The 25,649-nt window shown below is 43.4% G+C and overlaps 1 protein-coding gene across 2 annotated transcripts in view; it reads left to right on the top strand.

The window, feature by feature from the left end:
* The window catches only part of Fs (Follistatin), an 859,985-nt gene that overhangs the window by 544,384 nt on the left and 289,952 nt on the right, over positions 1-25,649 (top strand). The gene's annotated exons all lie outside the window — the stretch shown is intronic.

The raw sequence follows: 25,649 nt of genomic DNA, 5'->3' as shown, positions 1-25,649 counted from the left end.
TTTGAATTCATTCAAGGAAATACTAGGAAAACAACAGATAGGGAATCTGCCACCTGGGCGACTGCCCTCAATACAGATGAATAGTGATTGATGTTTGTTGATGATGTTGGACCTCCAGGGGTGGCAGCTATTCACACTAACCGCAACACCACAGAGGCAGGCTTAAAATATTCACCAAAGGGAATACTGTAAGTACGTTTCGCTAGGTTGTTCTTTGTCTTGTAGCATATATGCTACATCAGGACTCAGAGTTTATTTTCCTACCATTATTATTTGCTTCCTTGTATTGTATTCTTGTAAGTTAACAAAACCACATGTAGAACCTTGCATATGCTACATACGGACTGAGGACTGTATATACTGCATATAATTATTAGTCAGTTTACCCCCCAGGGTTGGATTTTCGCTCGAACTGAGGGAGGGATCCATCCTCTATCTCCTCAAGAGTAGTGTCCTGGAGAGCGAGACATTTGATCGGGGATACAACTGGGGTCGAGGACCAGTACCTCTCCCAGGACGCCGCACATGCTATGCTGAACAGGGGCCTTGTGGGGGATGGGAAGATTTTAAGGGATAGTAAAGGAAGAGGGAAGGAAGCGGCCGTGGTCTTAAGTTAGGTACCATCCCGGCATTTGAAGAGAGAAAAATTGGGAAACCATGGAAAACCAATTCGAGGATGGCTGAAGTGACAATCGAACTCCCTCTACTCGGTTGACCTCCCAAGGCTGAGTAGACCCCGTTCCAGTCCTCGTAGGCTTACCACTTTTCAAAGTTCGTGCCAGAGCCGGGAATCGAACCTGGGACTCAGGGGGGTTGCAGCTAATCACACAAATCACTACACCACATAGGCGTACATCTGAAAAACAATCTTGAAAAAAATTGTTTACGTCCTATCAACTACTTCTACGGTCTTTGAAGACGCCCCGAAATCTTATTCATTAGGAGATCCTTTGCGTACTGATAAATCTGTCAACACGAACCCAGCGTATTTAAGCACCTTCAAATATCACCGAACTGAGTTGGAATTGTATCCGTCAACTCGAGCTGAGATGGCCAGCCAGCACTTTACTGTCTGAACTAATCAGTCCGGCAATAGACCTGAAATTTACGATTCTGTTACTCTCAGGAACTACCTAACACTGTAAGCTATTTTCTTCCTTTGACGCGTCCTTACTATTTATACTTGTGTCTGGTTGATCATCAAATCTGACTGCAGATGTTATTTCTGTGGCTCCGTTACGGTTCTCTCTCGAACATTATTTTTCCGCTGGTTCTCATTCAGCAGCTCGTTCAGGAAGATGCGAACATTTATTAGCACTTGTATTGTCTGAAAGATTACTTTAAGAGATTATTTGTATCAAACTACGCACATGTTAAAACACTTTATCCAGTTGGATATAAAGCAAAGGTGCATTTTACATGGAGATTTGCAACCAAAATTCATAAATAAGAAATTTAACACACTGGAAACAGATGTTAATGAAAAATTCAAAGCAAAATTAACGATGAAAATTACGTAAAACTGGAGTGAACGAAGGGAAACAGAGATAATAATAATAATAATAATAATAATAATAATAATAATAATAATAATAATAATAATAATAATAATAATAATGTTATTTGATTTACGTCCCACTAACTACTTTTACGGTCTTCGGAGACGCTGAGGTACCGGAATCCCCATCTTCAGGGCTGCCGAAAGTGGGATTCGGACCCACCATCTCCCGATTGGATTGCCCACAGTTACGCGACATTAACCGCACAGCCAACCGGCTCGGTGAATAAGAGATGAAAAAATTAGACCCCAAGGCGCGACAGCCCCGACGGGCCTTGGCCTACCAAGCAACCGCTGTTCAGCCCGAAGACCTGCAGATTACGAGGTGTCGTGTGGTCAGTACGATGAATCCTCGCGGCCGTTATTCTTGGCTTTCTAGGCCGGGAAATTACAGATGAAACTGATGTAAATTAGGTTATTAGCGTTTAATTCTCTTTCAGTGTAAGTGCACTTATTCGTGTTGTTGCTTCCTATAGGAGACTACAAGTAAGAATAGAATAGATCCAGCTCCTTGACTGAATGGTCAGCGCACTGGCCTTCGGTTCAGAGTGCCCCGGGTTCGATTCCCGCCCTGGTCGGGGATTTTCACTGCATATGGATTCATTTGGCTCGGGAACTAGATGATTGTGCTTGTCTTATTACATTTTTCTTCATCATATAACACACCAATCACCGTAGAAATACGCAAGAATGAATACATTCCTCGCATCAGGAAAGGCATTTGCTGTGAAAGTGGGCCAAATCGACATCACTCGCTACCCCCATAAATTGAGAAAGGAGGTCGGGACGGTGAAAAAGCAGAACAGATTAGACTTCGCTCTTTCTCTAATTTCGGATCACCAGAAACTGGGGAGACAGTATTATAAATTGTTAGATCCATGAATTCAAAAGCTCTTTGGCTCAATGGTTAGCGTTACGGCTTTCGGTTCAGAGAAACTTGGGTTCGGATCCCTCCTAGTGGGTGGATTTTAGCCACACCTAGCAAATTCCTGTAATTCAAGTACTGGGTGTTTGTGTTTGTCTCGGTATATAACTCTTCGTGTCCGCCTCTGTGGTGTAGTGATTAGTGTGATTAGTTGCCATCCCCGGAGGCCCAGGTTCTATTCCCGGCTCTGCCACGAAATTTGAAAAGTGATAAGAGGGCTGGAACGGGGTCCACTTACCCTCGGGAGGTCAAATGAGTAGAGATGGGTTCGATTCCCACCTCAGCCATCCTGGAAGTGGTTTTCCATGGTTTCCCACTTCTCCTCCAGGCAAATGCCGGGATGGTACCTAACTTAAGGCTACGGCCGCTTCCTTCCCTCTTCCTTGTCTATCACTTTCAATCTTCCCATCCCCCCACAAGGCCCCTGTTCAGCGTAGCAGGTGAGACCGCCTGGGCGAGGTACTGGTCATTCTCCCCAGTTGTATCCCCCGACCCAATTTCTCACGCTCCAGGACACTGCCCTTGAGGCGGTAGAGGTGGGATCTCTCGCTGAGTCCGAGGAAGAAACCGGCCCTGGAGGGTAAACAGATTAAGAAAGAAAGATATAACTCTTCGTATAACCACAAAACAACACACTACCAATCACCATGGGATTACACAATAATGAATCCAACCCTCCAAATCTCCAAATAGGATTGATTTCAGGAATGGCATTCTTATTCTTCTTCCACCGCTTTTCCCACCTCTGTAGGGTCGCGGGTGCGAACTGTGTCGCCCATGTGAATTTGGCCATATTTTACGGCCGGATGCCCTTCCTGACGCACGCCCTACATGGAGGGATGTAATTACTATTGCATATTTCTGTGGTGGTTAGTAGTGCAGTGTGTTGTATGAACATGAAGAGGAAAGTGTTGGGACAAACACAAACACCCAGTCCCCGGGCCAGAAAAATTAATCAGATGCGATTTAAATCCCCAACCCGACCGGGAATCAAACCCGGGACCCTCTGAACAGAAAGCCGCATCGCTGACCATTCAGCCAATGAGTCGGACTCAGGAATGGCATCCTTCCGTTAAACAAAGGCAAATCTATACGTTCGCAGCCAAGACCCCATCAGGGTGCGTGAAAAGCGGAAGCAGAAAGGGAAGATTCAATAACAATCCATATTTAATTATTGTTTGTGCTTTTTAATGCAAAGCAAAGTCATCTCCTTACATGCCATGAAGGCCCTTGGAGGGGTGAAGGGTAAAGGCTTCCCCTATCCGTAACCTCGGCACTTGATGGGGTAGAGTGGTTAGCTCTACGCCCGGCCGCCTTTGTCCCCAGGAATTAACCTGGTACTCATTTTTGGTGTAGGCTGAGTGAACCTGAGAGCCATGTGCACCTCCGGAAGTAGAAATCTCTTTTCTTTCTTAAAGCATTATAAATTATAAATCGAATCCATTTAGTTTAATTATTAAGTCCTAGATGTTAAAGAGGGCTATCGTATATTGAGAGTCATTGAATGTTCGCTTGGATTTGAATTCGAAAATCATGATCAACAACTTCTGGGATTGTCAAGACAAGGATATGAATTCTCGACCCTTCTCAGGCTGAACTAACTCCGTTCCAGATTCAAATCATAGGAGTGGGTTTTAATACAATTCACATTACATTCTACTGGTTAAAAGGCTACGGAAGGCTTCATGACACGGAGCCAAAGTTCATCGATTGAACTCACGACAGAACGATTATCGGCGATCATTCTAAGTGTGCTTTTCAATTATTTTCTGCCGTTACTTAGTACCTGTTTCAATGTGAAGTCAAAGGAATAACAGCCACATTCTACTGTAGACACCACTCCTCGATCACATACTGTACTCTACTCCACCTTTAATATTGAACGTAGTAATTTTTAAGACTTTCAGAATTCAGCGTGATATCAACTTGCTTTTAGCCTCCTCGTCACGCATTCTCGTTAGATTGAACATGATAATGCTTGCCTCCAAGTGAATTATATTTGTTCGTTTCTTAGGTTTTTTAAATGTCAACTGCTTTACGTCCCACTAACTACTTTTACGATTTTCGGAGACGCCGAGGTGCTGGAATGTAGTCCCGCGGATGTTCTTTTACGTCCCAGTAAATCTACCGATACGAGGCTGACGAATTGGAGCACCTTCATGTACCACCGAACTAAGCCAGAGTCGAACCTGCCAAGTTGAATTCAGAAAGCCAGAGCGTCAACCGTCTGAGCCACTCAGCCCGGCTCTTAGGTTTTTATAGTCTGACATTGGTCTTTCATTCAGTGGCTGACAGTCGTCGATTTTCTTTCAAGATATCTATTTTTTTTTCTATTTGTTGTACGTCGTACCGTCTCAGAGAGGTCTAATAATAATTTTAATGCTATATGCTTTACGTCCCACTAACTACTTTTACGGTCTTCGGAGACGCCGAGGTGCCGGAATTTAGTCCCGCAGGAGTTCTTTTACGTGCCAGTAAATCTACCGACACGGGGCTGTCGTATTTGAGCACCTTCAAATACCACCGGACTGAGCCAGGATCGAACCTGCCAAGTTGGGGTTAGAAGGCCAGCGCCTTAACCGTCTGAGCCACTCAGCCCGGCACAGAGAGGTCTAATGGCAACGATGTGATAAAACAGAGACAGGACTGGGAAGAAAGTGATTGTTGCCTTGATTAAGGTACAGTTCAGCATATGAAATGGGAAACCACAGAATCCACCTTGAGGGCTGCTGACAGTGGGGATCGAACTCAATGTTTCCGGAATGCTAACAGCTACACGCCTTGAACCGCGTAGCCAACTCCCTTGCTACGTTATCTAGTACATGATCTCAAGCGTACCTTTAAGCTTCGGCTGAGGATACCGAGAGAGTTGGCCGTGCAGTTACGGTCGCGCAGCAGTGAGCTTGCATCCGGGAGATAGTGGTTTCGAATTCCGCCGTCAACAGTCCTGAAGATGGTTTCCAGTGTTTTCCCCATTTTCACACCAGGCAAATGCTGGGGTTGTACCTTAATTATGGCCACGGCCGCTACCTTCCCAATCCTAGCCCTTTCACGTCCTTCCATCGCCGAAAACCTTCGATGTGTTACTGCGACGTTAAACAAGTAGGGAAGAAAATCGGACGAGGACGCTCTAATTTCTACCCTTCCTTTACACAGCACGTACGCGAAGTGCCTGAAGGTTAACGGTATAAAACTGAGTAAGAAGTTCATCAGAAAACCGTGTTTATGGCACAGCAGTAGTTAAACATATTTATGAGCACTGATGAAGAAATCTTCCAATCATAAATGAATGAGCCGAATCCATAATGTCATACGGAGCGATGTATGCTATGTATTCACAGAAATATAAATGTATACATTTCAGCACTAATGTTTGTTTAAAGGGGCCTAACATCTAGGTTATCAGCCCCTTTAGGGAATTGTGTTTGGCAACGCCTGAAGAAACATCTCCCAAGCCCTACTGGCTGAAGCAGTAGATCATTGGAGATCCCAACTTCACTGCTGATGGAAACGTAGTCTTCCGCCAGGCTTGCAGTAAGGAGATCCCTTTTATCATTTTTAGGATTGAATACTACGATCGAAGTTAGTTGTAGAATTTAAGGGCCTATTAATTTATGTATTGTGGCAAGTTGTTTCCTTGCAACGCTATATAATTTAGGCCAGGGACAACGAGGATGCAGTTTACATAACAGAAGCCAAAAATGTCATGTCCCGCCCATCGGTGTGATCAGATTTGGCATTTCCAAAGGTAACTTCAGTAAGCTTCCGGGAGTCATCACAAAGTTGGAGAGAAGTGGCAATTCCCTTATGGAATCTATTAGTATTGTGAAAGAAGTTAAAGGAAGTCTTGAGCAAATACCTGCGAAAGTAGCCGCTATCTGGAAAAAGTTAGATAGGATCATGCAACGAAATCCAGGGTGGAAAGAGATAGTACAAGTACCACTTCATGTGATGTGATGTTGGGAGATCCTTCTCACAATACGGAAAAAATCTTGCAATGTAAAGAAAATTGAAAAAAAAGAAACAGTCTTCATGACAATAGAACACGATTGTTACCTGAAAATATAGAAAATTTGTTAGCTGAAAATTCTTTCCTTAGTTAATAAGTGTACTATTAAATTACACGCAATGTTTTCATGCCTATTTGCTTGCCTATGTTGGCTATTTTAGTGCCTATAAATCCTGACCCTATTGATGACCTCCAGCCTGAGGACGACCGCTAGTTATACGTGGCTGGTGCTCGGTACTCAATGTCGAGCTCTAAAGGCCCGGCCTATTACGTCAGGAAATCTAAATACGGTGAGGAATATGTTTAATTGTAGGGAAGTAGGTTAGTGAAGACCACTGTCGCTACCTCCGTCCCAGCCCTTCCCCATCAGATTGTCACCGGAAACCTGTGTTTTGCAATGACGTTATGACATTTGCAAAAAGAAAACTTTCATGTAAGTTTGACAATGTTGCAGGGATGTATCTGCGCCCGAAATTTGAACAAAATAGAAATTAAGTACAATGAACTGATGTTAGGTTCTCGAAAATGGTGCTTATTAGAAAGCACAAGTAACAAAAAAATAGTATTTCTTGTTTCTACCACATACTTGCAACAATGGTACAAACGAGTTGTACAGAGAACAGAATATATGCTCTGAGTTACACCTAACAACATGCAATAAAAATAAAACCCTGGGGAAAAATTTATAACGTGACGCCACTAGTAATAGAAAAGCGTTACAACTTTCTGTCAGTGGAGGAAGCATGCAAGCACTGATACACGGTGAATTCGCGGAGAGTTTGGCGAAATTAATTGCTTTTTAATTCTCCGAACAATGCACCTATTCTTTTCTCTATGATATGTTTTGTTCACTAATAATAATTTCGTGTGGATATTTCCAGCCGAGTGCAGCCCTTGTAAGGCAGACCCTCCGACGAGGGTGGGCGGCATTTGCCATGTGTAGGTAACTGCGTGTTATTGTGGTGGAAGATAGTGTTGTGTGTGGTGTGTGAGTTGCAGGGATGTTGGGGACAGCACAAACACCCAGCCCCCGAGCCAATGGAATTAACCAATGAAGGTTAAAATCCCCGACCCGGCCGGGAATCGAACCCGGGACCCTCTGAACCGAAGGCCAGTACGCTGACCATTCAGCCAACGAGTCGGACTTTTGTTCACTAATGAAGGGTTATCACGCTAACCACTACACCACAGAGGCGGACATGTAATAATTTTACGAATGTATTTTGTATCGTCATCAGTTATTTATTCATACTACTAGGTGTATAAATTTTTTTCCGGTTTCACTAAGAGATGGCGCCAGCGAACAGTATGCAGCGTATGAATCTGACACGTCAGTTTGTTTGTCTGACATTTGAAAGAGAACATTTGCGGCACGCATTGCTTTTCTTCTTTAATAAAAAAAAGAAGACTGCGAAAAGTCATCGTTTGCTGGTAGAAACATAATTATGGTGAACACGCTGCATCGATTACAACACATGAGACATGGTTTCGACAATTGAAACGTGGTGATTTCAATGTGAAAGACGATGCTTTGTGTCTGGTGGGACCAGAGAGGTATTGCGTATTATTAACTCTTGAAGCCCGGCGAAAACATTAATGTGTACCGCTATCGCCAACAAATGATTCATTTAAATCACGCATTGATCGAAAGACGACCGGAATGGGCCAGAAGACATGGCAAAGTGATTTTGTTACACGACAATGCGCCGTATCACACAGCAAAACCAATTAAAGACACTTTGAAATCGCCTGGATGGGACATCCTTCACGCACCCGCCGTACTACCCCGACATGGCACCATCTGACTATCACCTCTTCGCATCAATGGGGCACGCGCTCGCAGAGCAGCACTTCAGCAATATCGAGGAAGTTGGAAAATGGCTCGACGAATGGTTTGCCGCAAAACACAAGCAGATTTTCTGGCATGGTATTTATAACTTAACTGAAAGATGGGCGAAGTGTGCAGAAGCCGATGGCTATTATTTTGAATAAACAATAATGAATTTCTCTTGAAAATTACCGTGTTTTCTCTACCATAAAATCCGGCAAAAACCTATGCATACAACTGATATACCGGGGCATATTTCACAGGAAATAAAAATACTGTATGGACTTGCGATTGCTTAAAAGTGGCGCCTGAAAGAATGGGAATCCGATCTAAATTATGAGGGAACACTTTAGCGTGGCTGGTGAATCAACACAAGTGTTTCGCAAATAGGCCTACTGTCATGCAGCTTTGTACATATGCTAAAAGGACTAATGCATCAAAACAGGAGCTTAGTTTTAAGCCTTCCACTGAAGATCCATGACGAGTTGCAGAGGGGAGTTTATCACTGTTCCTTCCTGAACATTGTTCATTTCTAACAACAGACCACTTACGTGAAATATGTAAGACTGTATTCACTGCTTCCCAAGCAACCAGTCATTTAAAACTGCGTGAATCAAATGAACAAAAATTGTTAGTTTCCTTAGTCACCCGTAGTATGGCTTATCTACTGAAGTTTCGTTGAAGACATATAATTGGCTATGTTGATTGACCTTTATTACGTCAGTCAGAGCGGGAGAAAATATAATCCAAGTGGCGCTCTCGCAATTAGGATCTTTTAAAATGTAATGCAAATTGTGTGATCATGAAAAACGTACCAAACTAAACCCCATGGTGCAATAACCCCGAACGGCCTGGGCCTACCAAGCGACCTCTGCTTAGTCCGAAGGCTTGCAGATTATACGGTGTCATGTGGTCAGCACGAGGAACCCTCTCGGCCGTTATTCTTGACCTTCTAGACCGGCGTCGCTATCTCACCGTCAGATTGTCAATTGTAATTACGTAGGCAGAGTAGACCTCAAACAAGCCTTCAAAATCAGATGAAAATCCCTGACCTGACTAGGAATCGAACCCGGGGCCTCCGGATAAGAGGCGGGGCTGGTTTAATGAAAAACGTAATGGCTGGAAATTTTAGAAGATTGTGAACCTGAAGATCAATTCAAAACCCAGCATATTGATAAAATATTAATAGTGGTGAAATAATTGCATCCGTTTTCGCGCCATCCAGGATTACTATAAAAGGACCCTGCGGAGATAACTTATTACTCATTCTTTGCGCAGTTCCTAATTAGAAACTGCATCCCTCGGGTTCGGAGTATGTGTGAAATACTTAGTCGATTTTACTTACTTGTGGAACTCTAAAATATTTCAGTAAGATGACTCTAGGGACTTAGCCTAAATTTCTGGTTATGATCCCAAGACTTGTAAAAGATTCATCAAATGATGATTGACTCTAATTAATTTTAACAGTAACAGGAGACTTCAAAAATCTCAGTTGAAATTTCATGTCGAAATTTCCATCGTATAATATTCCTCATTCACGTGGAATTCAAGCTTATAATACGTAGGTCGAATCATAAGTCATGGCAACTATTTTTTTCTCGCGAACAGAAGACAACACGGAAAATCTAAGCTATGCATTTGGAAACGTGTGGTATGTACTTGCGTATGATGTCACTAGATGGTGTATGTAAACAACAGTGTGGGTCTAAGCATGTCCCCAAGTTCAGTGTGTGAGTGAGAGCGTCACAAAATGGAAGTCAACAAGCAGGAGCAAAGATCGTATATTAAAATAGCAGTTCTCCGCGGCAGAAATACACGCCAATGCCATGCAGAGCTGCGGAAAGCCTTAGGGGTGCATGCCATGCCCTATAGAACAGTGGCGAGGTGGGTGGAGACGTTCAAACGAGGTTGAGTATCAACTGCCGATTTGCCTCGCCGAGACCGTCCAGTGTCTATGGACAAAGAGGTACGGATAATGGTGATCGATCAGTGTTTACATGAGGACAGGCGCTGGACTCTAGCTATTACGTGGAAAACGGTTTGCTAACAAATAGGACATCGTAACAGCATTTCGGAGAGAGGTGTCACACGTTAGCGATACACATGGAACGAATGGTATTCAGCGCCGGCCCCACCGCTGGCAACGCACAGTGGAAACCTTGGGTGATTATTTCGAAGGTCTCTAACCAGTGGAAACCTGTCCTTTGTACGTAGTCTTCTGTATTTGCTGTCTGTGCCATAATGAACCAATGTTTACCAATGGCCTGTGTTCTGTCACTTTCCTACGAGAATCTCCTGAAGTCAGAATCTGACTTCAGGCACTATGCATAAGTACATACCCTATATTTCCAAATGCGTATCTTAGATTTTCCGTGTTGTCTCCTACTCGCGAGAAAAAAAAATAGTTGCCATGACTTATGACTCGACCCTCGTATTTCCTAGCAAAGTATCACGACATTGGTTGAATTAATTCTACCGTTGAGAATTATCGTCCAGATAACTGTCGAGATAAAAGGAGACTCTCTGTGAATCGTATCTTCGCCAACAAGCAGAAAATCACGTATTTGTATGTCTGACTTCTGTTTTAGTATGACCAGTTGTTCGAGAGTAGCTTTAGGGTGGCAGATGATCGTCAATCCTACTTGTCGCTTGAGAACGAGAAATAACGGAATTACGTCATACAGACGCAACTGAAAGGCTTGTTTCCAAAGTGACGCATTTCTAAGAAATGACATTTTTCAGGAGACGTGTTTTTAAATAAACAGATTGCTAATAAGATGGGATACTTAATTTTGTCTATGCAGCAACATCACTCTAAACAAAATATGCTCACCATGGTGGCTAAAATCCTAGTACAAAGAATACTATCGGAGGTGGGGGGGGGGGTGTCTTGAATTTACGTCACTTTGGAAATTTTGTCCTTATTTTTCTGCCATTCTGTTGGTATTTGTTTCCTTTTCCGCGCGTAATGATTTGCCTGCTTCTCAATTTCTTCATCAAACGTCGCCATTTGCATTAACATTCGCCACTGTTACAGAAAACTGCAGAGAACTTACGAAACCACGAGCGAAAGAGCACAGTCCCGCCACAATCGGTAAGCGGTCACGTCATATGCGCGCGGCGGGCTATTGGTCGTGTGGAGTTGCGGCACTTTCGAAATAAAAACAGAAGGGAGTTGCATCATTTTGGAAGTAAATACAACTTTTAGATCCCATTTTATCCAAGTCATACTCCACTTTGGAAATAAATACGTTTCCACATGTTAAAGAACTATTGTGGGAATACATTCCCACGTTCAGCTTGATATACGAAAATAGTGGAGTTGCGTCACTGTCAGATACATTTGGCTGTAAGGTCCTCGTAAAATAATCCTTGTGGAATAAGGTAGGATTGTGTCTGCAAAGAATTGCAATTACTCAGTGAAGTGTTATAAATGTATTTCTTTGCTGTATATTATGTAGTTCTGTGAACCACGAAGGGTTAATATGCAAGTAGCTGAGTGGAAACATCAGTAAGGTAAAATGTCTGACACAATGTCTGGTTAATATCCCAAGGGAAGCCGGAGAATTGCGATGCTAGGTTGAGAATGTCTGCCACCAGCTTACATAAGGTCTGTATTTTTATTTTTATTTCATGAAATGAGCATTATCTTGCCTTGCTGACGTGTGTTTGATGGCAAAATTACCCTCAAAGGTCGGTTTTTCCCTCGGACTCAGCGAGGGATCCCACCCATACCGCCTCAAGGGCAGTGTCCTGCAGCGCGAGACTCCGGGTCGGGGGATACAACTGGTACCAGTACCTCGCCCAGGCGGCCTCACCTGCTATGCTGAACAGGGGCCTTGGTGGGGGATGGGAAAATTGGAAAGGATAGACAAGGAAGAGGGGAGGAAGCGGCCATGGCCTTAAGTTAGGTACCATCCCGGCATTTGCCTGGAGGAGACGTGCGAACCCACGAAAAAACCACTCCCAGGATGGCTGAGGTAGGAATCGAACCCTCCTCTACTCAGTTGACCTCCCGAGGCTGACTGGACCCCGTTCCAGCCCTCGTACCACTTCTCAAATTTCGTGGCGCCGGGCTGAGTGGCTCAGACGGTTAAGGCGCTGGCCTTCTAACCCCAACTTGGCAGGTTCGATCCTGGCTCAGTCCGGTGGTATTTGAAGGTGCTCAAATACGACAGCCCCGTGTCGGTAGATTTACTGGCACGTAAAAGAACTCCTGCGGGACTAAATTCCGGCACCTCGGCGTCTCCGAAGACCTTAAAAAAGTAGTTAGCGGGACGTAAAGCAAATAACATTATTATTTAAATTTCGTGGCAGAGCCGGGAATTGAACTCGGGCCTCTGGGGGTGGCAGCTAATCACACTAACCACTACACCACAGACGCGGACAATGTTAAGTATTCTCTCGTATAAAATACTGAAAAACCTTGTGCCAATAATATTTGAGATTTTTCTAACTAAAATTTCAGGTCTACAAAACGTTATTTACTCTTCAATTTACCCAGTCAATCTGAGCTACGTGCGACTCGTTGGCTGAATGGTCAGCGTACTGGCCTTCGGTTCAGAGGGTCCCGAGTTCGATTCCCGGCCGGGTCGGGGATTTTAACCTTCATTGGTTACTTCCACTGACCAGGGGACTGGGTGTATGTGCTGTCCCCAACATCCCTGCAACTCACACACCACACATAACACTATCCTCCACCACAATAACACGCAGTTACCTACATATGGCAGATGCCGCCCACCCTCATCGGAGGGTCTGCCTTACAAGGGCTGCACTCGGCTAGAAATAGCCACACGAAATTATATTACCTGAGCTACAATTAAGCTATAATTCATTAATGTAGCAAGACAAAGAAACAATGGTACAAATTTAAATGGTATAGAATGTTTATTTTTACACATTTCTACATTGAATAATACAGTGTATAAAAATTACCTAAACACTCTTCTCGCCCAGGGGTTTTTCTTCGAATTCTGGAACGGAGTTCTTTCAAAAGCTCTTCCAAAAATTCATTTTTTCTACTTTGTCTGCGCAAGTTTCAATGCTGGAATCTCAAATGGCTGGTTTTTTTCAACCACAAAAATTAATTCTTCAGTATTTATTCGACTTTCTTTCTTTTTTTTGTTTTGTTTTACAATCTGCTTTAAGTCGCACCGGCGACGACGGATGGGAAAAGGCTAGGCGTGGGAGGGAAGCGACAGTGACCTTAATTAAGGTACAGCCTGGTGTAAACATGGGAAACCACCGAAAACCATCTTTCGGGCTGCCGACATTGGGGTTGAACCCACTATCTTCCGAATGCAAGTGGATAGATACGTGATCCAAACCGCACAGCCACTTGCTCGATCAGTATTCGACTTTCAAATAGTTTTGTCATCTCCTTCTTTTGAAGTTCTAGTTTATTTGATGTTTCCATGTTCGTTAAAAGAACTATCACAATATGGTAATGCACATAAACGAGTAAAATATTCACTCTACCACCAACAAACTAATGAAATACGTGGGTGGAGAGCACAAGCTCGAGTGATGTTCCGTATGCGCGCGCAGCTACATCGGGCGACTAGTTGCGCCACTAGTCGCCCACGGCTAATAGGTTACATTTACTGCAGTGCCCCATCACGCATTTGAGCAACTACGAGTCGCCAGAGCGGTTGCCGGCTCAGATGACGGCCAGCGACTAGTTGCTCAGTTGTGCAACTAGTCGCCCGCGGCTAATAGATCCCATAAGATCCAACGGTCCATGACTCGCCAGAGCAACTAGTTGCGCCACTAGTCGCCCAAGGCTAATAGCGGCCTTACAGTGCCAAAGCATACGTTCGGGCTAGGGGTGGTTACTTTTTACACCTCTTGTAAGTAAAGAACTTGCTTAAGAGTCTAACATCGCACAATTTTCTTTCATCATTTAGTACTCAGTGCAGTGAGGACCTTTATTATCTTTCGTTTCATTCCTTAAATCTCAGTACAGTAAGGAACTTTATTTTATTTCATTTCTTAACCATCAACACAGTGAGGTGCTTTATTTTCTTTTACTTCATTCCTTAATTCTAAACAGTAAACACTGAGGGGAGCTTTATTTTCTTATACGAGGGCAGATCGGAAAGTAACGCATGCTATTTGTTTCAAAAAAGTTTAATATGTACCAAAACCAAACAAATCACAAATTAACTTACTGTACATCTTTGACCTACTTTTCTACATAGTCACCAAGTTTCTCGTGGTACCAGTTTCAATATGCTCTGTTCGTAGAAGTCTATTTTCTTGGAGTATAGCCATCTGCGGACTGCTGATTTCACTTCCGAATCTGTCGCAAAGTGTTGGCCGGCCAGGGATTTTTTCATGGGACCAAACAGATGAAAGTCCGACGGTGCCAGGTCCGGACTGTATGGTAAATGCTGGAGCACCTCCCACCCAAATTTGGCGAGTTTCACATGAACAGGAGTAGCAAAATTAGGACGGGTATTGTCATGAAGAAGTGTGACACCGCCAGCATTAATGTTGCGGCGTTTATCACGAAGGACACGACACAACTTAACCAAAGTTTTAATGAAGGCTGCAGCAATCACAATGGTCGCATGTTCAGCAAAGTCCACCAATAACACACCAATCATGTCCCAGAACACTGTCACAAGCACTTTCCTAGCAGACTGAGTCACTTTGAATTCTTTTCGTATTGGGGAACCAGCATGATTCCACTCCAAAGAGGCCTGGTTGGTTTCGGACGTGTAGTGGTACGCCCACGACTCATCACCAGTGACGATTACTTTCAGAAAGTCATGACCTTCTGCGGAGTAACGCGTTAAGAGATCCATGCTTGTCATCATTCGCTGGCCCTTGTGCTTTACAGAATTTCAACGTGTCATGAACAATGTCGTACACCACACCATATGGAAAGTCTGCAATATGGTTTGCAGGTGCACACGCTGGTCGTTCGAAACTGCTGCCTCAATGGCACGGACATTCTTCGGAGTTGAAGCTGTTACCGGCCGCCCTGTGCGTAACGAATCACTAAGGTTCACACGGCCCTCTTGGAAGAATGCACACCACCTGGAGACATTGCTACGGTCTGTAAACAGTTGCTGCATACACGCCACGCATATCCCTGTGCCCTTCACCCACAAATATCAAACTACACTTCGCTGTTCTTCACACGTGGACGACAGTAATATGCTCGCCATGTTTGTTTCGTAGTTCATGCTTCTCTCGCTAGAGCTGCACATGAAAACAAAATGCCCCCTGTCCCCTGTAGTGCAAACTTAGAAATATATCGTCGTGAAATTTCAATATTCCAGCTACAATACCAAGGGAGAGGAAATTATTGTGCGTTGCTTTCCGACCTGGCCTCGTATTTCATGCTTTAACTCTCCGCATAGAGAAGAGCATTCCTTTTGCTCCTAGTCATCCTCCATTGAGCCCTGCGTTCATGTTTCGATGGGATCATGTTATATGCATGCAAAACAGTCCTTGACAGACAACGCATTATCATACGTTTTCAAACATATCGAAAATTCCACACAGGGGCTGATAATCGAATTCCTTTGTTATTTAAAAGACATTGAATGATTTACTAGGTAGGCTAGGTAGGCTGCACACCACAACCGGTTTAAATATCCCAATCTTTTATGTGAAGTTCCAAGAACAACAACATCAACAGCAGCTTGGATTACGCAACAACCTCCTTTCTGTGATCTTGCCACATCCTAATCCCTCCAGCTGCATTAGACTTAGTTTGCCACTGCTGCCTGAAGAGTTACTAGAAATAAAATTTTAAAAAATAAATTTAAAAAAATTAGATTTAATTTTAAATTTAATGATAGCTGACAATTTCTTCGCACAGGTTGCTTAGAATAGTCCCATCTATCACCGGCTAGACGAACGTACCTTATTTTAATTACACTCTGTATATATATTCACCTTACTCAATAACAATGATTTCAGTACCTTGTAAGCATCGTTAAGTATCAAAGCAAGTTCACAGTTTAACGAGCCTTCACCGTATTCATAATCACGGTAGTGCCAATTTTACGTAGAATTCGAACCACCGGTACATGATTTTTCGTATAAAGTATTCTACGTGCATTGGTCGGTGTGAACCATGGCTCCCTATGTGAGAAGCCAGTGACAACGTCACTAGGTTATCATGTCTGGTCATTAAGAGACGGGCTGAATGGTTCCCACGGTAGACCACTGACCTTTGGAGCCCGATTTGGTGTGTACAACCCCAGCTTATTAATGTGCTCAAATACACCAGCCTCGTTTGTGAAAGAATTCTGGCACCTCACGGTGTCCGCAAAACTTAAAAATAGTCAATGAGACGTACAACCAATAACATTTTTTCATTGGCGTAATATCTAACAGATACAAAAGACACATAGGGTATCAACCTTTTCAACAACATCACAGTCAGTGAGTTCAACACCCACACTTTCGCCCCAGAGTTTCGAAGTGCACTAATCGACACAAAAAAAAAATCACTCAAAAGGAGGACTTATTTTCCTGCAAAACTCGACATTCAGTTACATCTCAAGCTGGTAGGCAAACGATTAGCTTAGTAACGTGATTAGATGCATCACAGTCTTACCACCTGAGGCCTGTGGCCTTAGTAAAGGCTCACAGAAGCTACTCGTAAGCAGAAGAACGCTTGCTTTGTTGTGAAATGCGCGTCGACTACTCGACGTGACTCTACATCGAAGTGATTTTGTCCAGTTATCAAGAGTTTGAGAAGGGGCGCACGGCTAACTTGCGGTCATTGGCGTTCGAGCGTGACTTCGAAGTGAGAATTGCTCTGTTGTCCGCTTCTGATCGCAGGAGAGCTTCCCAATCGAACTCAGGGATTGGGATATTTTTTTTTTTTTTTTTTTTTTTGCGTCGCACCGACATAGATAGGTCTTATGGCGACGATGGGACAGTGAAGGGCTAGGAGTGGGAAGGAAGCGACCGTGGCCTTAATTAACGTACAGCCCCAGCATTTACCTGGTGTGAAAATGGGAAACCACGGAAAACCATCTTCAGGGCTGCCGACAGTGGGGTTCGAACCTACTATCTCCCGAATACTGGATACTGGCCGCACTTAAGCGACTGCAGCTATCGAGCTCGGTGGGGGTATGTTTTAACCGAATAATTATTAGCTCGTGTGTCTCCTTTATCTGTTCAAACTGACTTTGGATATAGTGGATAATGAACACAATAATGTACAATACCAGAGCTAATCGTGTCACAAGACCGTGGTTATTGCTAATATGAATTTAGTGGACACACTGTGCTACTGAAGCCCAATAAAGCATTCTGAATAAAACAAAACACAATAATAAGTATCACCACTAAACAAGCAAGCGAACGAAAGAACGAACGAAGGAACAAACAAACAAAAACAGTGTTGTTACGATAAAGTGAATCTTACCAGGTTACCGGCAAGTCGGCCGTGAGGTTAGGGGCGTGCAGCTGTGAGCTTACATCCGGGATATAGTGAATTCGAACCCCACTTTCGGAAGCCCTGAAGATGATTTTCCATGGTTTACCATTTTCACACCAGGCAAATGCTGGGGCTGTACCTTGATTAAGGCCACGGACGCTTCCTTCCCACTCCTAGCCCTTTCCTATCCCATCGTCGCCATAAGACCTGTTTGCGTCGGTGCGACGTAAAGCAAGTTGTAAAATAAACATAAAAACAGGTTAAGTTTCTTTGTTGTCTTGACGTTTCCCCCACCCTGATCCCCCTCTTCGATTATATCAATATGCTGATGACCTGGCTATCCTTCCCTTACGCCCACCGTCCGAACCCTCACTCGCAAACTCCAGAGCTATCTCGATACCCTAGTTACCTGGCTTAACTCCTGGCACATCACAGTCAATCCCACTAAAACTCAGTTCATTGTTTTCCGCCGTAAATCCCGCCTCTGTCGCCCTCGCCACCGCGCCCCTCTAACGATGTACAATTTCCCACTAACTGAAACTAACCCTCTCAAGTATTTAGGAATAACCTTACAAAATAATCTTAAATGGCTCCTTCACCTCAACTCCGTATATAAAAAGCTCTTCACCGCTTCCGAGTTCTCCGTATTCTCACTGGGAATAAGTGGGGACTTGGCCTTCCCAAATCCTTCACGTTTATCAAACCTTCAATCGCCCCGACGTTACTTACGCTTCCCTGACTTGGCTGACCGCTGACCAATTACAATACACACGTTTGTTTAAGGGGGGACCTACACCTATAACAACCAAACATCATGTATATTTCACTTTTTTATTCCTCAGAAACAGAAAGTGCTAAAGAATTGTAATTTGGTCTGCCAATCACACTATGCTTTTTCAATATGTTCCTGTATTTACAAGTCATATGGCGAATCCATTTCATGAAATTCGGCATTTAAAATGGCGGCTGCATGTTGTGCACTGTTCCACCGTTTCCCTAATATTTTACACAAATATCATTGTTTTTCAAAAATTCTTATTTCATTGTATTTAGTAATGCAATAGCTAGAGATTGACCTAGAATCATTGGAATCTATAAAGAAAAATATTTTTTTTAAAGCTTATATTAAAGTGTAACTTTTTGCACGTTTTTTCACAGATTAATTTTTAAAAAACCGAAACTATGACATCTACAGCAACAGTTCTAGGTCGTGTTGTTCTTCCCTATAAGATACACATGTATACTAAATTTCGCTTCATTATCTTGAAAACTTTGGCAGTTACTAAGGAAACGGTTTTGAAAATCCAAAGTTTCGGGAAAGGAGCAACAGAGTTACCAATGTGTAGGAAAACGTCGGCGACAGTCCTGCACGTTGTTGGTCATAACTTCAAAAGTATGATACCTATCAAAGAAAGTGTTGCAGTGATTTGAAGAGGAAGGATCAATAAACGTAGAAAAAATAAATTGAAAATTGACAAACTTTTATCCTTATAGGTGTAGGTCCCCCCTTAAGTTAGGCCGCCACGCGATACGCATAGCTTATCACCTTCCCTTTGATACCCCCTCTGCCACTTTCAACCGCTATACTCCTTCCCTTCTATACTCACTCACATTCACGATCTCCGTTTCAGTTATCTTACCAAAGGTCTTCAGAATCATAACCACCGAGCTCGATAGCTGCAGTCGCTTAAGTGCGGCCAGTATCGAGTAATCGGGAGATAGTTGGTTCGAATCCCACTGTCGGCAGCTCTGAAGATGATTTTCCGTGGTTTCCCATTGTCACACCAGGTAAATACTGGGGCTGTACCTTAATTAAGGCCACGGCCGCTTCCTTCCCACCCCCAGGCCTTTCCCACCCCATCGTCGCCATAAGACATATCTGTGTCGGTGCGACTTAAAGCAAATAGCAACAACAACAAAATCATAACCATCTTATCTCCGAAGCGCTCCCTATATCCCCCCTACCTACTGCTATTCACCAACGTGTTCGTACTCCTCCTACATCATACCTATTTCCCCCTCGCATCACTTAGCTTCTCCCCCCATCCCCCCCCCCACACTGCCCTCCCTGGAACTTTTCTTCATTCACACTTATGGTATTCGGTTGCTCCTGGCAGTGGTAATTATAGCCTACCTCTGCTATATTACTGATCTTTAGGCATCACAAGTGCTATCTACTATTTTGATCTTTTTCTGTGATGTATTTAATGCTTCATAACCCCTTTTCTCTTAAACTTGTCTTGAAGTGCATTTTCTTTTGTCTTTATGTGTCTAGTGATTCTATTTTTGTTTTCTTGGCCTCGATATAATCTTTACGGACGATTGTGCGGGACTATGGCACATACATAATTGTCCTCTTCTAAGTGTTACTATTGTCTTATCGATATTGTGTTCTTACAAGTGTTAGTGCTACTTACTCGGACTCACGTCAAGCAAAGTGTTTCTATTTTCTAAGTTCTTATTGTTAACAGTGTTTCCGGATATCTTATTTTATTTCTTATCAGTGCTGCAAGAGACTGGCATGGACATTCTTGTGTTATTTTATCTTATCCAGTGTATTATCATCTCTTGTATGATACTCTTTGCCCAACCGGGCGAGTTGGTCGTGCGTGTAGAGGCGCGCGGCTGTGAGCTTGCATCCGGGAGATAGTAGGTTCGAATCCCACTATCGGCAGCCCTGAAGATGGTTTTCCGTGGTTTCCCATTTTCACACCAGGCAAATGCTGGGGCTGTACCTTAATTAAGGCCACGGCCGCTTCCTTCCAACTCCTAGGCCTTTCCTGTCCCATCGTCGCCATAAGACCTATCTGTGTCGGTGCGACGTAAAGCCCCTAGCAAAAAAAAAAAACTCTTTGCCCACATCCTGATATTTCTGAATTTTCTTGTTCTGTACATACTTTCCTGCATCACCACTTCATGTACTCTGTACATATATGTCTGTACTTTGGAATTTCTAATAAACGGTGGGCTAGCGGGGGCCAGCTATGGTGGGTGTGGTGTGGGATCATCCTGTGGGCCGCTCTGTGGGGTCGCGGTTGCCTCTGCGCCAGACACTCTCTTACCTTCTCCTGCAACGTATGTACTACACATACTCTCCTTCCCTTTTCCTTAACGCGATTTTCTTTTACTTCTATCGGCCGAAGAGCTGCTTTGTTCAGCTGGTGGCCCACCTTCCCCTCACGGGGACGGAATGAAATATCTTAATGATGATGATGATGATGTCTTGACGTTATCCTCCGTTTGTATACACGAGCATATGCCCTGATGTGCCTTTGCTGGCAAGATGTAGTGTTTACAGTGCACTGTGTCTTCTGGTATGGGCTAGAGCAATTTTGTTACTTTCATTGATCTGTCTCAGCTTTATCCTTGGCTTTGACAAAATGAAAGTGACTGAGGTATGAGTGATGCTAGTAATGCCATTCCTTCTGCAGCCAGTCCCTGCTATGAATGGTGTGAAAATATTGCTCATAGGGTCGGTTGGTGCATGCATTTCAGTGGGCTTGGCAGACTGATATGTAATAGCAACTTCTGGCTCGGTGAGGAAAGCAACGGGAAACTACCTCACTCCTCATTTCCCTAGTACGCCTCTTCAGTGATGCCCAGGCCATCTATGACAGCTGATGGCGGAGCTGTTGAGGATCCAATCAGCCTTCGGGCTGAGGACTAAACATACATACATGCCCTGATATTCGTAAACGTGGCTACCAGATCACTACTTAAGTTAGGATCATCAGCTGGGCTAAGTGGCTCAGACGGTTGAGGCGCTGGCCTTCTGACCCCAACTTGGTAGGTTCAATCCTGGCTGAGACCGAAGGTGCTCAAATACGTCAGCCTCTTGTCGGTAGCTTTTCTGGCACATAAAAGAACACCTACGGAACTCCATTCCGGCACCTCGGCGTCTCCGAAAACCGTAAAAGTAGTTAATGGAACGAAAACCCAATAGTCTTAAATTAGGATGACTTGCACATATTAAAGAAACCATGTTCTGTATTACCCTCGGCCCTCTTCAGATTATAAGTCATCGTTAAGAAAAGAAACGTTTCTCCATATCTCGTACAGTGATCTCGTGAAGTGATCTGATCTGTAAGATCACATTATGACAGGCTTTGAGCCCAAGACCCTTAACAATACGAACTCTGATCGGTTCCTCCTATGCATGTTCGGTCAACTAAGTGTGGATGAATGCTTTTGTGTATTTAGTCATCCAAACTGCAATGTAAATCAAACCTTCGACCTCCATTTCATTGCCAGGTTCACCCGAAAATGTTGGAACAGTTTCATATGTTCCTCCTTCAAAATAGCTTTCAACAGAAGAATTTTCCAACTCACGACACCTTACTGTGCACTTCCGTAGCATTTGTTATTCATTAGTTTCTATTCGCGTGTTCTTGTGTTGCACTATTTACCGACATTATTACCGAGAACAATCATCTGAAGACGATGAAAGAGCGTTCAGCGTGGTAGGGTGAATCCTCCTCGAGAACGGATCTGGGAAAGCAAATTCTCGAGTGAAACTTGGTTCAGTCGGTGGGTTTAAATGTACATCACTCCTAGATTCTGATCTTCTGAGATCAGACATTTCAAGGAGGGGATGGTCACAAGGAATAGCTTTCTGGAACACTTGCTTAACTTTCCTTTCCCCCTTGCAGGTCATACTATTAATAAGGCCACACATGTTATTTAAAAGTTTGTCTTGTTGTTTTAACTAAAGACCATACCTTTTTCTCTAGGGACTATAAATGGCCAGACTGTAACAATTCGTCAGATCGTACCATATTTCACGTTTTCTTTCACTGTTTGCTTATGGTGACGATCGGATAGGAAAGGACTATAAGCTGGAATAAAGCGACCGTGGCCTTAATTATTAAGTTACAGTCCCACAATTTGCAGAGTGTGAAAATAAGAAACCATGGAAACCATCTTCAGCGCTGCCGACATAGGGATTCGAACCCGCAATCTCCCGATTGCAAGTTGGCAGCTACGTGTCAAAACAACATAGCCACTTGTTCGGTGTACTACTTATAAAAGTTTCAACGAATACACTCGTGTTTTCAGCGACAGTTGCATCGTCTCCTAATTCGAAATGACTTAATGCTATAGATATGTAAACTGTGTGACATTATTATGCACCTTTTCTTATGTTCATTCTTTCAGTACCCCTACAGTTTAGATGACTGAAATCGATTTTGTGGCATACTTTAATTTTGTAGCTGTCATTCTTAACTAGAACTACTACAGGTTCTTTCGAGACAACTTTATCATCAGAAATTTCGAAGCCGGTGTCGAGAAACCAGTTCCGTTACTAATTAGTTTCAAGAGTGAGGAGTATCTGCAAAGAAGTATACATTTTCGGACGCTCGTGGGTTTAAAATCCATGTTTATTTCATTTTTGTTTTTCACCGATTCTATGTGCTTTCCACAAGCCTTGATTCGCCACCCCCATGTTACAGAGACACGCTATTTACTTCCTATCCTATTTCTGAAAGACGTGAAATCAAATCTTCTAGTATGTCTCCTGACACTCTTTTATCGAAATCAGCGTTAATTACATCCTTCCAGTTATCGAATAGTCCTCTCACAGTCACAGCTGGCAATTGTGAACTGGGGCCTATATAATTTCATCCTTCAGGGAGGCATATTCGAAAGCACTCTTGACACGCATTTCGTCAAACTGGAGATCTGTAATTTTCACGTAGTGTTTATACAAGACAGCAACTATCTTCAACATATGCAGAATATATTCCAGTGTTCCATTTCTGTTTCGCTTGTCAATTTACTTATAAATAAGCTGCTTTCCTATCATTTTCTTTCCGCTGCCTCTAATTTCAGTTTGAGAACATCATTAATTTTTACCTTTCGTCATATATTTTTCAGCCTTTCAATTTCTTCAATCAGGGCCATAGTATTATCACAGACCTGGGGGCTGGCGGAAGTCGTGTTACGTTATGTTCTGAATATTTTAACAGTTCGTCATTGTCCCTCTTTTCCTTCCTTCTTACTCTATCAAGTAACACTTTCTGTATGTTACTCGAAAACAGGCAAAATTATACAGGGAACAGCGTTTTTATTAAGCATACGTTTGGAAGAAAGCCTTAACAATTCGCCATTTAGATCCAGTTCAAAATCGCTATCAGAAAAATGTTCGAAACACAACCGGTACGAATCTGCCTTCCACTTTCCAGCACGCCTAAGTCTTTGGATCCCACTGCTTCCTTAGCTCCTCGTTTTATGGTAAACTGAAGTATTTCGTGTGACTTTTGAAGGGATATTTCCTTGCTTTTGTCCTGCTGTTGTTGCACACAAGAACTGTATACCTCATACCAGGCATGCACCCCGAGACCTAAATCAAATCAGGTCAAGTAGAACTCAGAATATTACTGGAATAAGAAAGGAGCTATTCACCACAGGACTAGTCGCTAACTCATAGACAGCACCATAAAACTATAAAAGCAGAACTACAACTTACTTGCACATATTAAAGAAACTCGCACACTACTCACATGTTACTGCATAGACTCTAATTAAGGCTACATCCAGACAGGATCCGTTCCGCTGCGTGCAACACGTCATGACACGTTTTATACGACAGCATCTTATCAGTCATATACGGCGCGACTGTACATGATCAGTCGTACGTATTGACAGTTTTCACCATTCCACTGAGAAGGATAGGCTGTAAGTTATTGCTTTGTGAAAATGTTGAACTGAAATGAAGTTTGTGTGAAGAGGGAATTTGGTGTCATGAAATAAATAATAACAGACGAAGTTATGGCGAATACCATATGTTGTTTCCGAAACTTTTGCAGCACGATGGAACATTGTCTGAGTACTTCAGGATGTCGACATACTGTTTAGATATTATTCATGAGAGTATTCGAGACAGACTGTCAAAGGTGAAATTAAGTGACCGTGATCCAATTTCTACATGGGAAGGCGAATAGATACATTAAGGTAAGATTTTCGTTTACAGTCTCAATTACTGATTTGTTATTAAAAAGAAAAATTTAAGTGCAGATAGTCAGATAACGTCTTCTTTGGATGGCTCAGTACTCACTTTAGACACTGCGTCTTGTCCGTTCTGCGTCCAGAAGCAAACAAAGGTTAACCTTGCACTCTTATTCGGTTAGCCCGGGTGTCGAGCTTTGAGTCTGTAAGGTTCGGCGATTACGTCGGCTGTTAGGTTAAGCTTGCATTCTTGGGCATCGAACTTGGGTCTTTAAAGTTGGCGACTCTGTAAGGTTAAGCCTGCACACGTAGCCAGCAATCCATATTTCAAATCTCCCGCCAAATGGCATCATGTAGGGTTAAGCATGCACTGTTTGTCAGCACATCCGTGAGGATGAGGCTTCCTCAGGCAAGAGGAGTTAGGAGGCGGCAGAAACACTCAAAATATACTACTTGCTCTGATCACGCCCGTGTCCGTATCTGGAGGCCTTTAGAATAGCACCTCAATCCTGCCTTTGCTGTGGCGCGACAAACCACCCCCACTGCTGGTGTGCTCGTCGGAGGTGGTATCGTATATGACAGTCAATCACCCCTAGTAGTGATACGAGGGACATTGTCAGCCCAGTAATAGGTGCAGGATATCCTGTAACTGCATGTGTTGCCCTTCATGGAGGGGCTCTCAAGAAGCGTTTTCCAGCATTGCACTCAGTAATGGTATCTCATGAACGACTTTGCAACATTGCCACGTTTCCGTGGCCTACCCAGTCATCAGATTTATTGCCCATCGAAGACGTCTGGGACCAAGTGGGGCGCCAACATCAGCAGCCTAGTAATTTACACGATATAGAGGACCAGTTACAGCAAATATGGACGCTGCAAGAAATCTGTACGGTTCCATGCCCGCTCTTATCACACCTTGTATCCAAGCCAAAGGCGGAATCACGGGATATTACAGTCTCTTTTCAGTTGTTT

Source organism: Anabrus simplex, chromosome 2 (assembly GCF_040414725.1).
Source record: "Anabrus simplex isolate iqAnaSimp1 chromosome 2, ASM4041472v1, whole genome shotgun sequence".
NCBI lineage: Eukaryota > Metazoa > Arthropoda > Insecta > Orthoptera > Tettigoniidae > Anabrus > Anabrus simplex.
Note: the sequence above shows the minus strand (reverse complement) of the source record. Positions and strands in the feature narration are given on the sequence as shown.